The sequence below is a fragment of the Rousettus aegyptiacus genome, unplaced genomic scaffold, assembly GCF_014176215.1.
Source record: "Rousettus aegyptiacus isolate mRouAeg1 unplaced genomic scaffold, mRouAeg1.p scaffold_m13_p_9, whole genome shotgun sequence".
Classification (NCBI taxonomy): domain Eukaryota; kingdom Metazoa; phylum Chordata; class Mammalia; order Chiroptera; family Pteropodidae; genus Rousettus; species Rousettus aegyptiacus.
The window spans coordinates 96073178-96094014 of record NW_023416312.1 but is presented as its reverse complement, the minus strand read 5'-3'; the positions used below and the strand labels follow the sequence as shown (position 1 = coordinate 96094014).

Here is a 20837-nt window from a genome sequence, read left to right as displayed (position 1 = left end):
ACCTCCAATTATATTGCTGTATCTTTTCCAGTTGGATCAGTCAGGCTTTGGCCTTGCCCTTGTCTTATATGTGTGCTTGATGACCATACCTATTTTTTTTCCCTCTCACCCAAAACTTCCTTAACACAATCTTCTGCAAAATTGGGAACTTTTTTCTCTTTCCTTCATGGGTTGAAGCAGAACATTTCTGAATATAATCTCACTACACATTCTTAGACTTAGAAGGGATTGATTCATTCAGGGTGTAGCTTCTTTGATAGGTAGTCTTCAGCCAATATAATCATCTAGAACTCTTAACCCTAACACAGAGAGGAGGGGAAAATCAAGTGTTCTTAGACTGTGGGTCGATTGGAAAGGTGGCAAGATACTTCCCCACTCCCCTGAGGTAGAAAGTGAGAGCTTAAAATTCAGAGATACTTAGAAGAAGTGAAAGACACTGTGACAAGGGGTGAAGAAGAAAGATTATGAAATTCATGCCAAATGGCCTTGGTCTCCTTAGAGAAAGAGAAGATGAATCTGCTAAGGGCCGGAGGAAGAGAGGAAGACCTCTATTCACAGACCAAGGAAAGCTCTAGCATGTCAGCCTGAAGAAAACCTCAAACTAATTCAGAGATTTGCTGAGCAACAATGAGAGAGGGTCCATAAAGGTTGGCAAGAACAAATATATTCTGGGCTCTAGCAGTTGTTTCTTGTCTTTATGCCCAGAAACTACAATGGAAAAAATAGCTAAGGGGGAAGGCTAACTGTGGATCGGAATGGTCACAGGATGGACAGGAGAGGTCACGAGTCTACAAAGTCCATCCTGCTCTGGCAGACACAGGAACAGCTGAAGCAGAGGGAAGTACCCAAGAGAAACTTTCTATACTTTAGCCTACACTGGGTAGAGGAGGGGGTATAAGGAGGGACGAGCTGTTGTCCACCTTAGAGACATCTGTTACTGGAGCTTGCACCCGGGTGACCTTCGCTGTTTCCCACCTGCAAGAATGGAGGAAGTCTTTGAGACAAGAAAGTAAAGAGATATTTCCCCAAATGCCCTATAATTACACTACAAAGCCAAGTATAAATGTCACTTGTTGCAGCTCCTGATTCGCTGTTCCCCTCATTTACCCAGAAAATCAAAACTAAGACACCTCAAAAGGTCCCTGTGCATTTAAAGCCGAACAAGGGGTTAATGCCTTCCTGGGAAATGGCTGCTTATGCATGTTCTGTAAGAATCCCTTCCCCCCTTTGAGAAGTCTCCTAGGCCTACACCAAAGTCCCTAAGTAATATAAGTCATTGGTCACCCCAACTCCCCACAGGGGGCACTCTGTGGGGGTCCAGTGGGGTGGGCCCAGCTTCAAGGGAAACAGAGAAGGCTCACAACACTGGCCTGTGGACCTTGCTTGTAAGAGCCGGAGACATCTGCCTTAAAAAAGAGAAGACTCAGGGCACATACGGGTTGTTTTTCAATCTCTGAACGGCAGTGTTGGGAAGAGGGAGCTGATTTCCCAGGGGATCTGCAGGGGAGGGAGTACACAGAGTGGGGGTTTTCTCCCCCAGAAGGACTCAAGCAGAAGTTTGCAGGACTGCTGGGTCGGGTGTTGCTGATTCAAACAATAGGAACAGGAGCCTGATTATCTTGAGAAGGAAGGTTCTATACATGTGAAAATCTAATTTTCAGATTCTCTGAGGACAGCGTGAGCCATCCTCACTGTCAGTATGCAATGGAACTCACGTTCCATAAAAACCTTGCTTTCCCACAATTCCAGGAAGATCCGGTTGCTTGGCCCAGCTCTCTCTGCCAAGAACTTGGTAAGTAATCATCATTCTTGCAGCTGAGCTGATTCCTTAGCATTTGCTATGCTTCACTCATCAAACTATATATCAATGTGCCTTTTGTCTCAAGAAAATACATAATGGGATTTTAATTCAACTACAAATTTACATATTACGAACTGGAAATTAATTTATTATAAACAATTTATTTCGATCGACTAATAGAAACAGATTAATGGTGCAATTAATCAAATATTTGACTTTTTAAAGTTTCAATTCATTAAAGTAAACTAACAATTTGCCATTAAAAGCACATAAAGCTATATCTCAAAGTTGTAGGCATGTTTGTTGCTTTTCTATTCACAGCATTAGTAGCAAATATTTACTGTTGAAACTACTCTTGATGTCAAGTGGATCTGTCTCTTCCTTTACAGATGAGAAAAAAACTGTGACCCAAAAGGTATTACCTTCTATTCCTCCAATCCACTCCCATGTTTACACACACACACACACACACACACACACACACACACACCAACTCTTATCATATACTTATAATTAACATGAGGGCAATTACTATTCTTTAAGAGGTTTCTATTGTCCTTGGATAACTGTTTGAAAACAGGATATATTTTGGGACATGCATATTTTATTTCAATATATCTAACAGGACTATAATAATAATAATAAAAATTACATTTATGTATGGTACAAATGCTCGTTCTTATGGGTAATGCCAACACATCAAAAAGAAGTTTGAGTAAAACTGGTATGTTAACATACCAAGACGTGCCTTCTAGAAACTGCCACAGTTCATCCGCCAAGGCAGAATTCAGTTTTCCACTACAGTGCAGCTGTTACATCAATCCCAAGACAGTGCCAGAGTCTTGAAGAAACTGCCACTATATCTTTACGGCAATCGGCATATCATTATCTAGAAACATTGGGACTCTACTCCTCATGGCATAGCTCATAGCTACCTCCTCTTGCTCCGAAGCTTAAACATGGACATGAGCAGTCTGGCTCCAAAAAGACCATGCATTTGCAGCCTCACGAATCTTCCTGTGATGCCAAGCCAAGACATGCAACAAAGGAAGCAAGCTGTTCTCCAAATATGTTTTCCAAATGGCCAAAGAAAGCAGGATGACTGCGGACAACTAAAGGACCTTCCTAATCAGGGTTCTCTCAGGCAAGTGCTTTAAAAGTGGTCTTCTTCTACTTCACAATTTTTATTCCCTTAGATTATCCACAGTATGACACTGTTGATCAGTTCCACTTTGGGGGGGGGAAGTATTACATTATTAATCTTTCAAATTGCGGTTCTCTCTCTCTCTCTCTCTCTCTCTCTCTCTCTCTCTCTCTCTCTCTCTCTCTCTCTCGCTCCCCCCCCCTCATTATATACATCATAGAAAATCTGCCATTTTAACCATTTTCTAGTGTACAATTCAGTAGCATCGATTACATTCACAATGTTGTGTGGCCATCAGCACTGTGTATTTTCTAACCTTGGCCAACCCCAACTTTCCTGACAGCTTCCTGTCTGGTTTCTGGAAAATGGAGCATAGGAGCTCAGCATCCTGCCACTTTGGCCTTCCTTCACTGTCTCCTTTCATGATATCTCCCATTCCTTCTACCCCCTGAATGATGAAGTCCCCAAAGCCCTCTTTGTGTTGCTCTTTCTCCAGCATCATACACTTTCTTTCAGCACCTTGGCCAGGCTCAGGGCTTTGAAGAGTAATCTACATAAAAGGTCTCCAAATCTCTAGGCCATGACACCTTATAACATGTCAAATAGTGACCTCCTGATTTGGAAATAGGTTTTTTATGGTGCAGATGTCATCAGTTAAGGAGCTCCAGATGAAATCATCCTGAATTTAGGATAGGCCCCCACTCTGTGACTGCTGTGCTCAGCACAGAAGGGCAGAGGAGACTGGAGACACAGGGGAGGAGATCATGTGAGGACAGAGGCAGGGATTAGAGTGATGTGGCCACAAGCCAAGTAATGCCTGAGGCCACTAGAAACATGAAAAAACAAGAAAGGATTCTCCCCTAGAGCCTTCAGAGGATGTGTGCCCTGCTAACACTTTGATTTTTGACCTTTGCCTTCTAGAACCATGAAAGAAAAAAATATCCATTGTTTAAGACACTAAGTTTGTGGCCATTTGTTAATGGCAGTCCTAGGAAACTAATAATGCTCCCCATCCCAGAAATCCTAGAGCCTGACTTCCTTTTCCTTTATATCTCTAATTTTTGTCATCTAATCTGCCCCATGGACCACAGCACCTAGCGCATAGTAGATGCTCACTTAATATTATTGAAGAAAGATGGAAGGGCAGGAGGGGAGTGAGAAGAGACCTAAAACCTCATCAGTAGGAGGAAGAGGCTTGGGTATAGGCTGGAAAGCAGATGCCTGTCTGGCTTATCAGTCCTCGTCCCTACTCCTAGCACAAATAACCCATAGACAATAAACAGTACAGAGATGACATTCTAGGATAATAACAGTCCACGATGTCACTCACAAATTAGGAACCGAACAGAGAATAGGGAAAGGAGTTGCCAAAATTGTGGGCTTGTCTCAGGACCACCGATTTTTCCCAAAGTGTATTTTCTTAGAAATTGAAAAGGGAAACTCACATGTTTAAATGCATATACTTTTTTCTTGGGCTAACATGATAAAATAAAATGAACAGAGCTCATTAATGTAATTCATGCACCTCTGTTTTTTTTTCAAGTTATAACAGCAATAATTACCTCTGAATGGGTTTTCCCTGGGAATTAAATGACTGATGGGGGTTAATGGCCCTTTGGTTTTGCTGTGGGTCATCAGATCCCCTGAGTCTGTCATTAATCCCCACGATATGCCCTGCTGAAACAGGTCATTGGTGATAACAGTCTTTCGTGCTTAAATTGAACTAATGCATTTTACCTTCTCCTTCTAAGTCAGAAAGGCTGAAGGATCCTCTAGCTTTAGGAACAAAGACATTTTTCTGATGGCGGAAAGAAAGCATGATTTTTTACAGTACATTAATAAGACTAGAGAAATGAAAGAATCTCAAGTCTTTGATGTCCAGTCCAGAAAAAGGCCGGACGGGCAGCACTAGGTCACCGAATGACGTGTGTTCCGATTAGTGCAAGGCAAGATGTGACTGATAATGAGGCTGATCCTAGTCCGTGTGCTTTCAGCCTGCAAAGGATGACCACGGGCCTGTTCTTTGAAGTTTTCTTTTGCTCCTTTGACTTCTTGGGGGAGTAGAGGGTCAAAAGTCACTACCGCCAAGCCTATCTGTCACTGACAAGATAACAATTCCACAAGAGGTATTGGTTTCAGGACAAGTCAGTGTGCTCAACCAGCGACAGACACATCAATCTTGCAACTCGATGCCTAAAGGTTCATATTCTCATATTCACAACTCATGACCAGACCTGACTACTGCTGGGCCGCCAGCCTCAGTTAGATTTCCCTTCTTTGGAGTAGCTCATCCCTGTGGACAAGCAAAGCCTGCACGGAAAGCAAATCACTTGGGCAAAGTCAGAGAAGAGGGATCCTAGTTGCAAGGAAATTGCTCAGAAGCCTGCAGAGCTGGCTACACCACAAGAGGCACTTTATCTGATTAGCATGCAAAAAGTGAGAACAATGGAGAAAATGGAGCCCATAGAGATTCAAAATGTTGAGAGTAGTTTTCTTCTGTTCGCTTGAATTTTGCTATTGGCAGAGAACTCACTAAATTTAAGACATCCTTGGGTAGTTTTTCTAACTCCATTCTTAGGCGCATAGATGTTTCTGAATACAATTTTAAGATGCAGATAATTTCCAAATATAAAAGGACCGTCATCTCATGGGAGGAAAATGGATATGTGACAGAAATTTTAGTTACCATCTGGATTTTGGGTGCCCTATAGTCTGTCTTTGGGCAGAAGAAATTTTCTTAAATGGAAAATAACTGTGAATATTATTTCGGCATTATAAATTCTATTGACATGCAAGCAAAAAGAAATGTATAAAATACATACTAAATACATTTATTTTGAACAATTTAATTTTCCTTCTAGTCATTATTGTTCTATAAAAAGTATACATACGCATAAAGGGGAAAATGTAAAAATCTGTTACAAGTCCTACTTTTATGATCAGCAAATTAAATATGATATGTACAGGCTATCTAAAGTTAACATGATACAGGTACAGAAAATAAAATAATGCTGGTAATATGGCAAATTTAAAAGGTGGAAGTGACTTCAGTGCTGATGCATCCAGAGAAAGCTTTTTCTTTTAAATCATGTTGGAATCAAATACATTTAGAGGTAGCTCATTACAGTTTTGTGTGTATAAGATTTTTGAAAAACGTAGGTGGTAAAGGAGAGAAGGCCGAAATAAAAAGTGGCTTGCGACCAGTTTAGAGGAGGTGATGAGGGGAAAGGCTGCACATCACAAAACCTCTGCGGATTAAAAAAGCTTACCTTTTAGAAGGTGCGTTACTCAACACTTCAAAAGTGCCCACTAAATCAGAAAATTTAAAGACTCGGCCCTTTACAAAAAAGAGCCCATGTTATGTTATTTATCATCAGTTTGTACTGTCTAGAGCTACTGGTTTAGAAACAACTTAAGAATTAAATTAAATGTGTGGCATTTGTCATACTGCACTTACAAAATCACTAACTAAATATAAAACTGTCAGCTTATCACAGACCTTCCACCGACCCCGCAGGCTTTAAAGGGCACACGTGTCACCGAATTACAAAAACCTCAAGTTAAAAGATGCGGGCTTTTCAAAGCATCTGGGATAGGAGATGCTCACACCTGGGAACCTGTGTCTGCTGTGGTCCTTCTGCCTTGAGGTGCTTTGAAAAGCTGCAGCTTCTTCTCTGTTAATGACTGTCACCTACATGGGTCTTCCCTGCAAAGAAGTTACCAGTTTATTTTTATTATTTTACATACCTATATAGTTATAACTCTCCTTGCTCTTCAAGTTATTTGAAGTAATTTTAAACATGTGATTACTTATTCCAGACCAAGTAAAAAAAGACATCTTTATTCAAATGTTTAAGGGGGAGATTACATATATTACCTAATGGAAGTGATAACACGCTTACATGATATATAATATATAATATGTAATATGTAATATAGAATATGCATACATAATATACACTAAGTACATCATATGTAACATATATTACATATATTATGTATAACATTTTATACATTGTATATCATATAGCATATGTATGATATATAACATGCTAACATAAATAAAACATTAGGACTACAGGAAACCCTCCAATACCTATGTTCTTCCTTCAGTCTGTTTCTACAAACATTAATATGCACCTCCCCTGTGCCAGGCACTAAGCTAGGCAAACCGAATGGGAGGATGCAAAAACGTCATTTCACTTTTTCAAGGCACATCCATTCACATGGATCTTAAGATAAACAATTTCTTTTAATCTCTAAGCCTCTCAAATGTTTAGAAAACCAAGTCTTTGCGATTCTTCCAATAGTAAAGACTATTCATGGTCTTCTGCACAGAAGTTGATTAAAATAACTGGCATTTAGTGTTAAGAGAACACTTTATCTGGCCCCTTCATCTTACATGTGAGAAAACTAAGGGCCAGACATGGGAAGAGATCTACTGTTCTTAATATTACATGGTGCTATCATTATAAGCCTTTAGGGCTAATTCAAAAGCTTTTTATTTTTTTAAACCTCTGGGCAGTTCCTACTAAAACCGATGGTTACACACTGCATCTTAATTACTGCCATCAAACTCCTACTTCATCCGTTGCCCCCTTGCCAGGATGCCAACTCGCTATGTCCTCGAGGACTTTACAGTATAGTTAGAAGGAAGGGTCAGCAACAACTGAACTGACAGACTATACTGAGTGTCGCTGCCAAACAGTATGCTGAGTGCCAGGACAAAGACAATGAGAATGAAACACAGAGAGGAGAACAGCAAGAATAGGAAAACACCGCCTATGTCACAATTCTGGCACTGGCTGGCCTAGGACTACATCATCATAGGTCACCAGTAATGGACTTTGTTCTCCACTGAAGGGTTCTGACGCTGAAGGCAGATAAACACTGACTTCCAAGATGTGAAGCCCTGTAGGGCAGACACAGCCTGTCTTCTCTGTGCTCCCAGCACCAACTACTGCACCTTCAGAGAGAAGTGCTTGTGATAGTAAATTTTATGTGCCAAACTGGCTAAGCAATGGTGCCCAGTTGTCTCTGATGGTATTCTGTATATGTGATTAACATTTACAATCAGTTGACTTTAAGTAATGGAGATAACCCTCCATAATGTGGGTGGGCCTCACCCAATCTATTGAAAACCTTAAGATCAAAGATCGGGGTTCCCGTGAGAAGAAGGAGTTGTGCTTTCAGACTCAACATAGAAATTGTTCCTTTCCAGACTTAGGACCCAAGACTGTGACATTAAGTCTCATCTGAATTTCCAGCTTGCTGGCCTCCCATAGAAATCTCAGACTCACCAGCGCCTATGATTGTGCAAACCGACACTGACAGCTTTCGGAAGGGGCCATCTCAGCTGGTGCCTACACCTGCTCTTTATATGTCAGCCCAGCATCCCAACTCACCATAGCTTTTCCAGCTTTGAGAATATATTTTTAATCACTAAGGAGCTAGATTTCAAGTAAACAACTGGCAATGGTAAAGTAACTAAGAGGGAATTAGAAAGAGATTCCTAGCACTCTCAATGTTTTAACATCACAAAAAGTGGCACAAGTCGTGTAAAGTGGACTCAAGTAAATAAGATAAACCTCCATATCAACATTTACTTGTTTATTTTCTGTCTCTCCTACTAGAACATAAGCTCTTGGTGGGTAGCAATTTTATTCCATTTACTCATACGTTCCTAGCACCTAGAAGAGTGCCTGCCACATAGTAGGTGCTCAACAAATGAAATGAATACATGAATAGATGACCTTAACATATACTATTTTTTAAAAAAGCTCAACACCCATAGCTAAAGGGCTCCTCTGTAGTTTCTTCTTGTCAGTTGAGTTGTATGCTCACCACAAGGAAATTTTGTTTGTTCTCAAACTTGTTTATGGTGGTCGTAGTTGTTGTTATGACTACATAATATAAGTATTATATAAAAATAAATATAATATACAATAAAAATAAATATTAGAAAAATTGATTAAATATGAGTGGAAAAACAGAGTTATTGTTAAAATCTAAGCTGAAAGTTTGGAGAAAAGGTATGGATTAGACAACGGCCAAAGATTCAAGAAAAAAAAAAGAAGTAAAAATCCAGAAGACTTCAGGATGAGATGATTTCCTAAGTGCCTCTAAGCTCTTGTCCTACTTCAAAGAAATAAACTGAAAATGGATTATGGCTGTGCATTATGCAAGAGAGTCAACATGAAACTCTAGTTAGCCATCCGATACTTTAAAAAGACCATCAAAAATTACCCAATGGATATGTACTTTACACACATTAAGTTAAAATAAAAGGTTTTAGATTTTATAATTATTGATAATTCCCTGCTTTAATTGATGTGTTGATTAGTAAACCAACTATTGTTCCCAATCTCATCCAACAAGAGTGCTCTGCTCTAACATAGGTACCATATTTAAGAAAGCCTATGTCCTGAGCTCTTCCATCACTTCTGCTGTAGCCACCAGACCAGGAAAGCTCCCAGAGATCACCTCTTCTGAACTCATACACTTGTTTACTTCATAAGCTTTTACTGCCTTGGACGCCTCTCCCTAAAGTGTTTTCTATCATTACTTTGCTCTCTGAGAGTGCTGTTAGGGGTGCGAATACTCACTCACTTATATCACCAACAGAGGGCAGACCAGGAAAGAGAAGAATTGAAAACCACCCATCCATCCAGTACAGTATGAGTTGGCAGTTCTGAGCAAAGGTTTCTGTGAAATGAGTGGTTACTACATTTGGGTAAAATTTGGAAGCTAAGCAAGCACTATTTTTCCTTTAGGAACAACAGGGTTTTGAAATCTCCTTGAGGGAAAAAAAGAGCCCCAGTAGGGATGTATAAATTGACTTGCTCAAAATCACAAAGCATGATCAGATTCTTAGCAAGACTAAAATCCAACTCTCCCAATGTGGACTTCTTTTCCAGAGTAAGGCCACTGTAAGTCACAGCCAAAAACTAGGCATAAAATGAGGAGATGGCTATCTTTTTTATTGAGCCTACAGGGCATAGTGAGTGATTCAGAAATTAATCTAGTGAAATAAAAAGCGGAGATTTATAATTTCAGTGTCTCCTAAATAAATGGGTTAACATCAGTTTTTCAAGGATCCTGGACTTATGTTTTTGGGAGCTCTAAGGTATAGCCCATGAACAAAAATGGCATGATGGGGAAGAATTCTTGGTAAAATGAGAACAATCTATTACAAGCCCAACTTTTCTGCCACCTAGTTCATTCCCTCCACGTTTGCTAGCCACAAACCACTAAGTATAGATTTCTTAAGAAAATCACTTACTCGACCACTGAGCAGGAATGAGAGACAAGCCTTACTTTACACAACCAATACACCATCACACCCACTAAAAATTAAATTAAAAAGTTAAGCCCTTTAACTCCTGTCTTGGTGATAGTTCTGCCTAGAGTAAATTCCAGGCTTTGACAATGACAACTACATCTGCACACTCATATTAGTGGTATACTGAGGACTTCATCCTCCCAAGCTAAGCACGAAAGAGTCTATATCAAGCTGGTAATTACTGTCACTCCCAAATGATAAACTTCTCGTCACTCTGAGGAAAATGCTTTCTCAGGACTATAATCCCAATTAAGAATTTCTTGGCAAAATCGCTAGAGCAGACAAAATTGTGCTGGTAGATAACAGAGAACTCAGAAAACCACATAGGCAAGTGTGAAATAGCAGTCAGCAAGATGGCCCCTTGGGAAAGTCACCCATAGAGGTAAGATGACAAAGAGTGGTGTTAAATATTTAGGAACATATCTTCCCCTTGACTTCTCTATGTAGCTTGCACGACAGCGAGCTCAGATACACAGAATATGATAATCTTCCCCATGTGGTTGTTTACAGAATGCGTATGTGAAATATGCTGCTATAATCAATAAAGAGAAGTCTTATATTAAAAGCATTTCCTCTTCCACCAGTCTATCATCTGCTGACCACCCTACCATCTTTTAGAAGATTAATAGTAAGAATAACAAACAAAATTCATTTTTTTTTCTCTCAATCTATTTGTCAAGAGGTCTGCTAAAGAGTATGCACACCAAAGACATTGGAGCTATCTGGGAAAATAAGTCAAAGGGGGGGGGGCAATTGGAGGATTCTGTTTATATAATGCAACCTCAATGTTCGGCCATATATTTGGTCAAAAGTCTTTGCTCCACTTCTGCTCGCACATATGGCACCTTCCATTCCCAGCTCTGCTTTGCTGACAATAGCACCTGGGCCATGTGTGAGAAAGTCTGCAGCCTAGGATAGCAGAGGTCAGAAGGAATTCCTGGAGGACACATTATAGGGTCTTTCTGAAAGCCAGAAAGGACTGTATGGAAAGCTATTTGTGGAATCCTCCAAAACTCCCAGCTTGAGGGATTTTGAAGAGGAATAAGAGGCCATGGTGAAAGAAAATAGAATAGAAGAAGCTGAAGAAGAAACAAGAAGAAAGCAATATTTATCTTAATCTCCCCGGAGTCCACTTAACAGTTTTGGCCTCTGAACAGTTGGGGCCATAACCACATTTGGAGCATAGGGAGCTCCTTCATTGTGATGGGTTTTCTGGTGGTGAGTGGGTCCACAGTCAGAAGCAAGACACAAGGTACTATAAACTATTTCAGTTCCAAAAGTCATGCTTGATAGACATCCATTTTGGCTAGACATTTCTTCTTGTGTAAAACTTGTGTACGTTTTCCAACAGCAGAATCTACTTGTTAGGTCAATTTGTTTTCTTCATTAAGAAAATTATAACCGTGCCTAAATAAACCTTCACAGCTAAAATGAGGCCCTCTTGTAAAATCTACCTTGTACCCATTTCTGCTGTATGTCGTCATACCGGAAAAAATTTATAAAGGAATGAAACAGTACAATTTTTTTAAATGAGATTCATTCGATCTCAAAGATTATAAACTTCAATTGTCCCCTAGGAAAGAAAATGAGTTTTATTTAATGATTCAGATATTTAGAATTTTTATAAGAAGTAGTTATAGGAAGAATTGAATTTAAGTTATAAATAACTTTCAGATTTTTCTAATAGTATAAACTATAAATATATTACATATCAACATATCTATCTACCTCTCCATATATTGGGGGACCAGAGAGAAGAAAGTCCATTATGTATAGTCTCACTAGATGTCACCTCTCTTTAGCTTATCATGTTCTCCCTGCCATAAGATAACTTTTAATGGAAAGCAACATTTTGAAATTCAAAGGTTTATATCATAATTCAGAGGAACTTTGTTGAATCTCTTCTGCAGCTAATCTTTCTAGTAACCAACTATTATGGCATCTTGGGGATAGATATTTTGTATTTGGTTCTTACAAGCTGAGTTTATCAAAAAGGTATAATATGCAAGAAAGATTTTACAGGGAGTAAATATAAGGTAACTGTGGATTATATCAACATTTAGAAAAACGGAACCATCTTTAAAAATATTGTCCTTTTAGTTTAAATTTTTGAAAACCATGTCTTATTTATTATATCCTCTACCGACTTGCCCACGAGATGCCAAAAGAACCTGAAAGTGGACTAACAGTTAGAAAAGGCACACTGGCACAGTAATATTTGTCAAAAATTAATTTTCATGCACAGGGTAGAGCAAAGGGAATTCATGGAACTCTGAGTTGCAATGGAGTCTCTGCAATTACAGGGTCCCTACTCTTCCCTGGGCTCCTTCCATTTCTAATAGTTAGAGAAGTCAGATCCCCAGAGAAGTTTGATGAGCTTTCCAGAGATCATGCAGCCAGTAGACAGTAGAAGGATTAGAGCCCTGGCCTCCTGACATGGCCCAAAGTGGTTCATCTAAATAATTAGCATAACCAGTGAGAGACACAAAACAGAATTTCAGTTAGACACCTGGGGAAGTGATGACCTTGTCCCCTCTTTGGACAGATGAGGGAGAGAAGAACAAGGCAAGCATGTCACTTTCTGTTTGTGCACTTGGGTGACCATAAATGAGTTAACACAGGCAGACAGTAGACTCTATAGTCTGGGTCTTACAATGCCAAACATCTGGATAAAAATGGAAAATTTTAGTCAAACTCCCAGATATTTACAAATACACATTTTCATCGAAATATTGGATTGTGCATAGACAGAGCCTTAATATAGGTAAGTAGAAAACAGAAAATCGCAAATCTCCATGACTGGGTGAATTATTGCCTTTCGTTGGAGAGGGGGGCAAGGGTGGTATGTTGAGTATGCATGAGGCATTTTGCGACGTTTGCTGTGATGGGTATTTTTAAACTCTTTCTACCCATACATAGAATGCAGAAATTAACACAAGAATGTCTTAATTGGGCCTATTTTATATACAAAAGAATAATGGGCTAAATGGGTTGGAATGAATGCCATATTTATCCTTTAAGGGAGGAAAGACACGATGATTCGCAGGCGGCAAAGCCAAGTGCATCGAGCCTTCTCATGAGTAGAATAAATATATCTCCTTTCATAATATTCTGCCTTCTAGTCCTTAAAGGCCCCCTAAAGGCACAAATAGAAAAGAGATGGGAAAATCAGAGATGATTCATTTTAATTTCACATACAGTAATTTTCTTTTAGGGATTATGATGCAGAGCCACATTAACGGTTTGACAACTCTGTCTAAACTTCAAAACACCCAGAATGATGCTGTTGATGTAAAGTTCCATTATAACTCTTCCCAACTTATCATACACCTCCTCTGCACAAGACAGCAGGAATGAAAAGACTCAACAATACTGCATGAACTAAGGAACGTTTGTCCTTGGCTTTCAGAGAACATTCTTGCATTTCATGACTCTGTGTACTCTGCCTTTACACTCTTAACCAAAAATTAGCTTGAATTCCCTCCACATGAAAAAGACAAGAGGAAGAGGCAGGCACAAATTGTGCTGGGTGGCAAAGGTCATATAATCTTGCTGCGGATACTCAAAAGTGATGACAAATTTTTAAGCTGAGAGAAAAATTATTCACGTTTGCAGAAAAGGACTTTCATTTTAGGAATAAAAAAAGTCTGGGAAAATGATGCATAGAATCACTCGTTCAGAAAAACTGATTAGTCCTCTATCTTTGCCCAGAAAGAAAGCTGAGAATGAACTTCTATAAATAACAAAAGAAAGGCATGCAAGAAGTAGCCTGCTACAGATATCAAGACTCTGCTGCATCTGTAGGTTAGTTCCCACAGGTCATGCTGCCTAGGATGGGGTGAAAGTGTTCATCCCGCCAAGCAGGGATCATTCCTCAGAGTGGCTGAAGGCTGAAATATCTTATCTCATTTCTTTAATCTGGCCCCTAGCATTAGATCCACACACTGCATTCACAGACACTGCTCTCCCACAAAAGGACAATTCAGCTTTTCATCTAATTCTACAATAATGCCCAGGATTTCAGAAAAGTGTAGCAAACTAAAAGAAAGAAAACAGAGCTTATAGGTGTCACAGGTGTGTGTGACAACTGTGTTCTTGTGAAAGTTATGTGTAAATGAAATTATCACCAGTCGATTGCCAGTTTCTCATTACCTATCATTTTAAAATGGTTTGTCTTCATTTCCAATTGATCACCAATTGATAGTTTATCCTAACGATTCAGCTCCCTGTCTCTGATGGCCCTCAGCCTCTCCATTAAGTCGTTAATGAGCTGCCAACTCTTTATATATCTTACTTAATGAAATGTGCTCAGATTTTCTTATGCCAAGTTTTTCCTAAACTGGATATATGGTTGTTATTAATTTAATGAATTGGTGCCAAAGTATCAGACTAGGTTTTCTAGGAATACACAAATGAATGAGACATAAATCACTCTGATTCAGGCCTAAGTACAGAAAAGTACAACATATGGCAGAAATGTGGCAGACAAAGGTTTTACCTTTGACTAGAAGATCCAGAAAAGTTTCTCGAAAGAAATGAGAGTTTGAGGCAGATCATGACAGATTAGTTAAGGCATAGGAAGCATGGGAAGTAATTTAAGAGAGAGGAAACAGCCCGGGTGAATACAGGAGACCAGAACACAGAGTTCCTGAGGGTATGTGATGGGAGACAAAGCTGAGGGCCAAATTGCGCTGGGGCTTGAATTCCAAGCCCAAACATCTGACCTTAATTTTGAATGGGATGGAGAGGGGCGGAAGGCTGCTGAACTCTTACAGGCAGATGGCAAAGCTGGAGTACACCTCTAAACGTCTCCATTCCCACTGTGCTCTGGGTATTTCTATTGTAAAGGGCTTAGGGTGAAGGGTTTCTTTTGCTTAGTCAAATAAGGTCAACCCTCAGATAAGCAATTTCGTTTTCATTTTCAGCAATTCTTTCTTGAACAGCATCTGTATCCATTTAATATTCTTTACACCCATCCTCTCACAAATCCTGCATCCCAGAGCGTAACGAGAGATACATTTCTTAAGGCGATTCTCACCAAAACCTCTCTGTGGATGCCTTCGAGATTTTGCACCTGCAATTGGCTAATTGCCAGCACAATAGGCCACTTGAGCCTTCAAAATTAAGGACTTAACGATAAGTGGGGAACTGCAATGATAAATGAAAGGCTGAATTCACACTTCTGATTTCTATGGCCTCATATATTAGGGGATGAAAATGAAGGCAGGCCATAATGAAGTCTACAAATGATCCTCGTGGTCACCACTGAGTCTCCTAGAAAGAGCCTCTCCGATTTAGAAACTAGAGTGAAAGACTGCCTGAAAATCTGCAATGTGATTTATTATTATAGCCTCAAAAGGCAGCTCTGACACAAATACGGTGATTATTTTGTAATGTCAGTGGCATATCAACCCCCTCCTCTTACTCTCCCCCTCTTTTACAAGGGCCAAGTTAAAGTGAACAAAAAAAAAAAGGATCACGAAGGTCATATTTTCTAGGGCCTCAAACCACTTTGGAATTTTCATGGACAGGCTCATAAATATTTGCATGTTGCTTATCTCTTCTTACTAAATAGAAAAACTGCCTCATAGCAAATGTCTGGTTCTAGCTCTTTCTTGTCACCCAGTTCCCATAGGGAAAATACCAACTCACAAATACAGCTTTTATTTGATTGATTAATTGATTGATTGATTTTAGTGAGGTAACCCTTGGTTGACTTCACAGATTGCAAGGACCTTGTCAGCTTACAATTCCTTTCTTTTATTTTTTATTTTTTATACCTACAGCACCTAGTCTTCCTAGGTGGTCTCCCATCCAAGTACAAACCAGGCCCAATGCTGCTTAGCTTCCTAGATCAGAGAGGATCAAGCTTGTTCAGGGTGTCATGGCTGTAGACAAATACAGCTTTTACAGAAGCCGCAAATCCAGGACAGGTCTGATGACCATGTCTCCCTCTCAGTTGAAAACTTTTAGGAAGTTTTTTCCTACACGTGCGGTGTCTGTCTCTAGAAGTATCCATCTGCTAATACGGCTGCATATACTCTTCAGTTTGTCAAGAACAGAAGAAGTGGCAGGAAGAAACGAATGTATTAGCAAAGTAGTGTGTATTTGATAGCTTTGGTAGAAAATTTACTTTGTCATATTGGGGCATCCTAGGAGGAATTACAAAGACTATGCATTACAAAAACAGTGCACAAGGAGAGAGGGTTTTGTTAATAGCAGTTTCAGGCATATGGACCAAGGGGAAAATATCTCCGTGGATGAGAAATCTCTTTAGACAGGCCTGGTCAGATATGTAGACTGAAGCTTAGGAAAATGTCTCTATTGTTATAATTATAAAAGATATCTGTGTACCTTACCACAGAACTTATATCAACTTCTGAATAGTTTTGCAGTCATAAAAATGAGCCAGTACATAATTTTCTATAGCAGACAGAGGGGGCTTCCATGTGCCAGCTAAGAAATTAAATGCCAATATATTTAAATGGCATAAAGTGCCTGATTAATAGCACAGAAAAATAAATCCCAGAACAAAAGGCCTGCAAAGCTAATCCCTATTCACACACACTGTTATCAAGAAATATGTATTTAAGGCCTACTGGGAGCTAAATGCTTAGTGGAGAGTTTACCAATGTAAAAGGTATGACCCCTGATCTCAAGATTATAATTATTTGGAGAAATAAGACCTACTGACACGTAAGGATAATTAACCAAATTAGACACTCCCTGACAACTACCAAATGAGTCGTATGGATTATAACTAGTAGAGGGTTCAGAGAAGGGAAAATCCTTGAAGACTGGAGTGGGCAAGCAAGGCTCCATAGAGGAGTTGAAACCAGAGCCTTGAAAAATGAGAAGGGTGCCAAAGAGAGCCCAGGGCATGGAAACGACACGTGACTCAGGGCTAGAAGCGCATCCAGCCCACACAGAGGACAGCGAGTATCCCAGCCTGTCCGGAAAAAAAGAGCAAATTTGCAGAAGCAAAAGCAGACAGATACAGGAAAGTAGTTTGGGGACATCAAGGAAGAGATGGTATGCAGGTTGAAGGCTTAGATTTTATCAGATGGCTTAGGGAAGAAGTGATCTGTGCCAAGGACTGCTTTTAACTGAGCTGAGAATAGGATGCAAAATTGATTAAAAGGAAGTGGCTACAAATTGGAAAAAAACTGCAATTGCCTCTGGTCACTGAGAGACATTGGTGGGAGATATCAAATAACAACAAGTGAAAGGTCAGGGAATAAAATGGTGAGGTAAGAAACATCTGAGTTTCATAAGTTTCATATCTGAACTAGCAAATCATTGCTAACCCGTTTTTTTTTCTTATAGAAACTATTTTCCAAGGCGCTTAAAGCACTTTGGAGAAAATATTTCACTAAACCTGCAGGAATGAGTGTTAATGGGAAGATGAAGATGGAGGGGCATTTTAGCCAGTCCTTTACAAGTTAAGAAACTGAAGCACACAAAGTTTAATCATATGTGTGGTAGGCTGAATAATGTCATCCTAAAGATACCCACATCCTAATCCCTGGACTCTGTGGGTATGTTACCTTACGAGGCAAAATGGACTTCGCAGAGGTGATTGATCCTGAGAAAATGATCCTGGATTATCCAGGTGGGTCCGATCTTATCACATGGGTTCTTATAAGCAGGAGGCAGAGTCAGGGAAGGGGATGAGGTGAAGGGACAATGGAAGCAGAGGTCAGAGTACTATGGGACCAACAGCCAAGGAATGTAGGCAGCCTTTAGAAACTGGCAAAGGCAAGAAAAGCCATTCTCCTGTAGGACCTCCAGGAAGAATGCAGCCAGCCCTGCTGACTTATTTTAGCCTTCTGATCTCCAGAACTATAGACAATAGATTAGTGTTGTCCTGAGCCATAATGTGTTACAGCAGCTTTAGAAAACTAATACAGCATATGTATATACATATATACTAATTTTCCCAGAGTTATCATGCTAATCATTAGACCATACTACCTGGATTTTGTATTTAACTTTTACAAATCGCAGCCAAGACAGCAAGACATTGAGAAACACCTAGAAGCAGCAGGCAACAAGCCAGCTTCTCCCAAAAGAGAAACTTCCTAAATTCAAATGCCTTCCTGGAAGCGTCACCCTCCAAGGCATGGCATTCACAAAATCACAACTCTCTCAGAGCATCAGTTGCTGTTGGTTTTAATAAATTTGAAACCTACATCACAAGAATGCACCACAGAATACGCTCCACTGCCTGACATGAGAACACTTACCCAGTGCCTTCCCTACCCGTCAATATACTTGACCCTGAATGTCCGAGCTCCAGCTTTCTGTCTAACCAAAGTCACATTATACAGTTCATAAATAGGCCCATTTCCTATATTCTCATTGAGAACACTAGGAAAACAGGATAACATCTGGAAAACACTGAGCTGAGTAACAAGAATTACAAAACATTATTTTAATAAGTTATCGCTCTCAATGATCACTAATACAATTCATTCAGAGTGTTGTTTCCCCCTTAACTATATTTCCTACTTAACAAGTTCTTTGAATCACCTTTTAAGGGGAATTTATTGTTTATGTGGAAAAAGAAAATATGTGAAAAATATATTTTATTCTAACTCTTAACACAGTGGACTTTGCAAAGGCTGATAATGACCAGTCAAGGTCAGTGTCACAATGTATGGAGGTAACCTGATGCCATTTCCCAAATGCCATATTGCAGCCACACCCAACATGTCATTTTAGCCATTCGAAATGCAGTGGGAATGGCAGCAAGTCACTTGGGGGCATAGGTCCCCAGCTGACCCCATATATCACTCATCTCGCAGACTAAGAAAGAGAAAACTATACACCTTTCATGTTTAATACCATGGCTCCCTCAAAATGAAAGGGGAAAGACAGAAAAGCAAAGTCCAACTTAATCTGCTCTCACTAAATGCGAATCATTTGCTAATTTGTTGGTTTTCTGCTTTTTTTATTGTTTGGAGAGGAAATCCAGGAAAACATGGACATCATCTGGCAGGGAATATTGAGAGAGCAGAGAGCATCATAACCAAGTAGAAGAAACCCAGAAGTAGGATTCAGACATCCTAGATTCTCTCAGTGGATTGGCCATGAATGTAAATCACCAAAATGATCTCCAAACAGACCATTTTTATCATTCGTGACTTAATCTCAAGTCATTTACAATTATGGTTATTAAATAATAGCTGGGAAATAAACAACAGTGATCATCATAATGCACCCATACAAGGTACCAGGCCTACTCTCTCTCCTACCTCTCTCTCTCTCTCTCATCCCTAATTCTTAAAATAATCCTAGTTTACAGAAAAGGTAATTAAAGTTCAGCAAGGTTCACATTACTTAGCAGTGGAGCCCTGAAAACGCTTGGGGAAGAGCCAGAAACTTTGACCTGTTCTGCTTTACACTCACTCTGCATCTCCATGAAGACAAGCTGCACAGGGAAGGAGCAAATGGCAGGCCATGGATCTAGGAGAAAAGCCTGATCCGCTGGGCTGGAGGCAGCCTTTCTACCTGCCTTTCCTGAGAAGCAGGGAAAGATCCAATTTGGTGATGGTCCTCATCCTCATTTCCCAGCGTGGGTTGGCTGCTCTGTACCATGACAGGACATATGTTGCCCAGGCCATATCCTATGACTCCTACTCATGGAATGGGATTTGACAGGGATTGAGTTCTTTCTTTCCTGCTTTCAATGTACAGACTGAGTTAGGAAGCATATGGTAGGAAGAAGAAGACTTAGCAAGGAAAGTGCCTTGGCACTTCTGCTTCGACGAGAATTAAAAAGTGCAGAAAAGAAAGAATGCTGTCATAAAACTCCTAAAATTGAGACTTGGCTTTGGATCAAAAGCTACAAAAATAGCAAGAACCCCTAAGAATCCGGCCAGTGATTATATACACCTATTCCAAAGGAATGCAGATCCAATAGTATGCCAGGAACATAGCTATGTACATGCAGAGCTCCATATAACCCAACTAACATGTAAGGCAGGTGTTAATACTATTCCCCAAACCGCATTGCCACAGTATTTCAAATATTTATAGCTTGCTATAAATTACACCAAAGCTACATATCAAAGAATGAAAATCACCCATGTTAAATTAATCAAAAATTTTAGAAAATTATACATTGCACATGGTTGGGTATAATCCATTTAATGTTTCAATGTCATGGAACATTTGCTTTATAAATAAAATATGAAAGTGATTAAGATCCCACAGACCCTCAGGAATATCGCAAATCTATATGAGACTTCCTAAGCCCTGGATTTGTATCTCTAGATTTGGGTTAGTGGAGAGAAATAAAAAAAAAAAAATCATGCAACTGAACTAGATCTCACTAGCTGGTGATGCTCCAGAGAAAAGTCAACGTCAGCTGGGGAAAACTGAAATTCAATATCCCAGCTCCTAATACTCCGATCTCCTACAGCAGAATTCCAATTTTACTCTCAGCTGTGCAAGCTCAGTTAGTTCTTTCCTTTAATGGGAACTTAAGTGCACGCTGAAGGCAGGATTTGGCTCAAAGACTTCTACATTGCTCTAAACACTCCTTT

General features: G+C 39.7%; 1 protein-coding gene across 8 annotated transcripts in view; it reads right to left on the bottom strand.

Annotated features, from left to right (window-relative positions):
- The window catches only part of AFF2 (AF4/FMR2 family member 2), a 445289-nt gene that overhangs the window by 324132 nt on the left and 100320 nt on the right, over positions 1–20837 (bottom strand). The gene's annotated exons all lie outside the window — the stretch shown is intronic.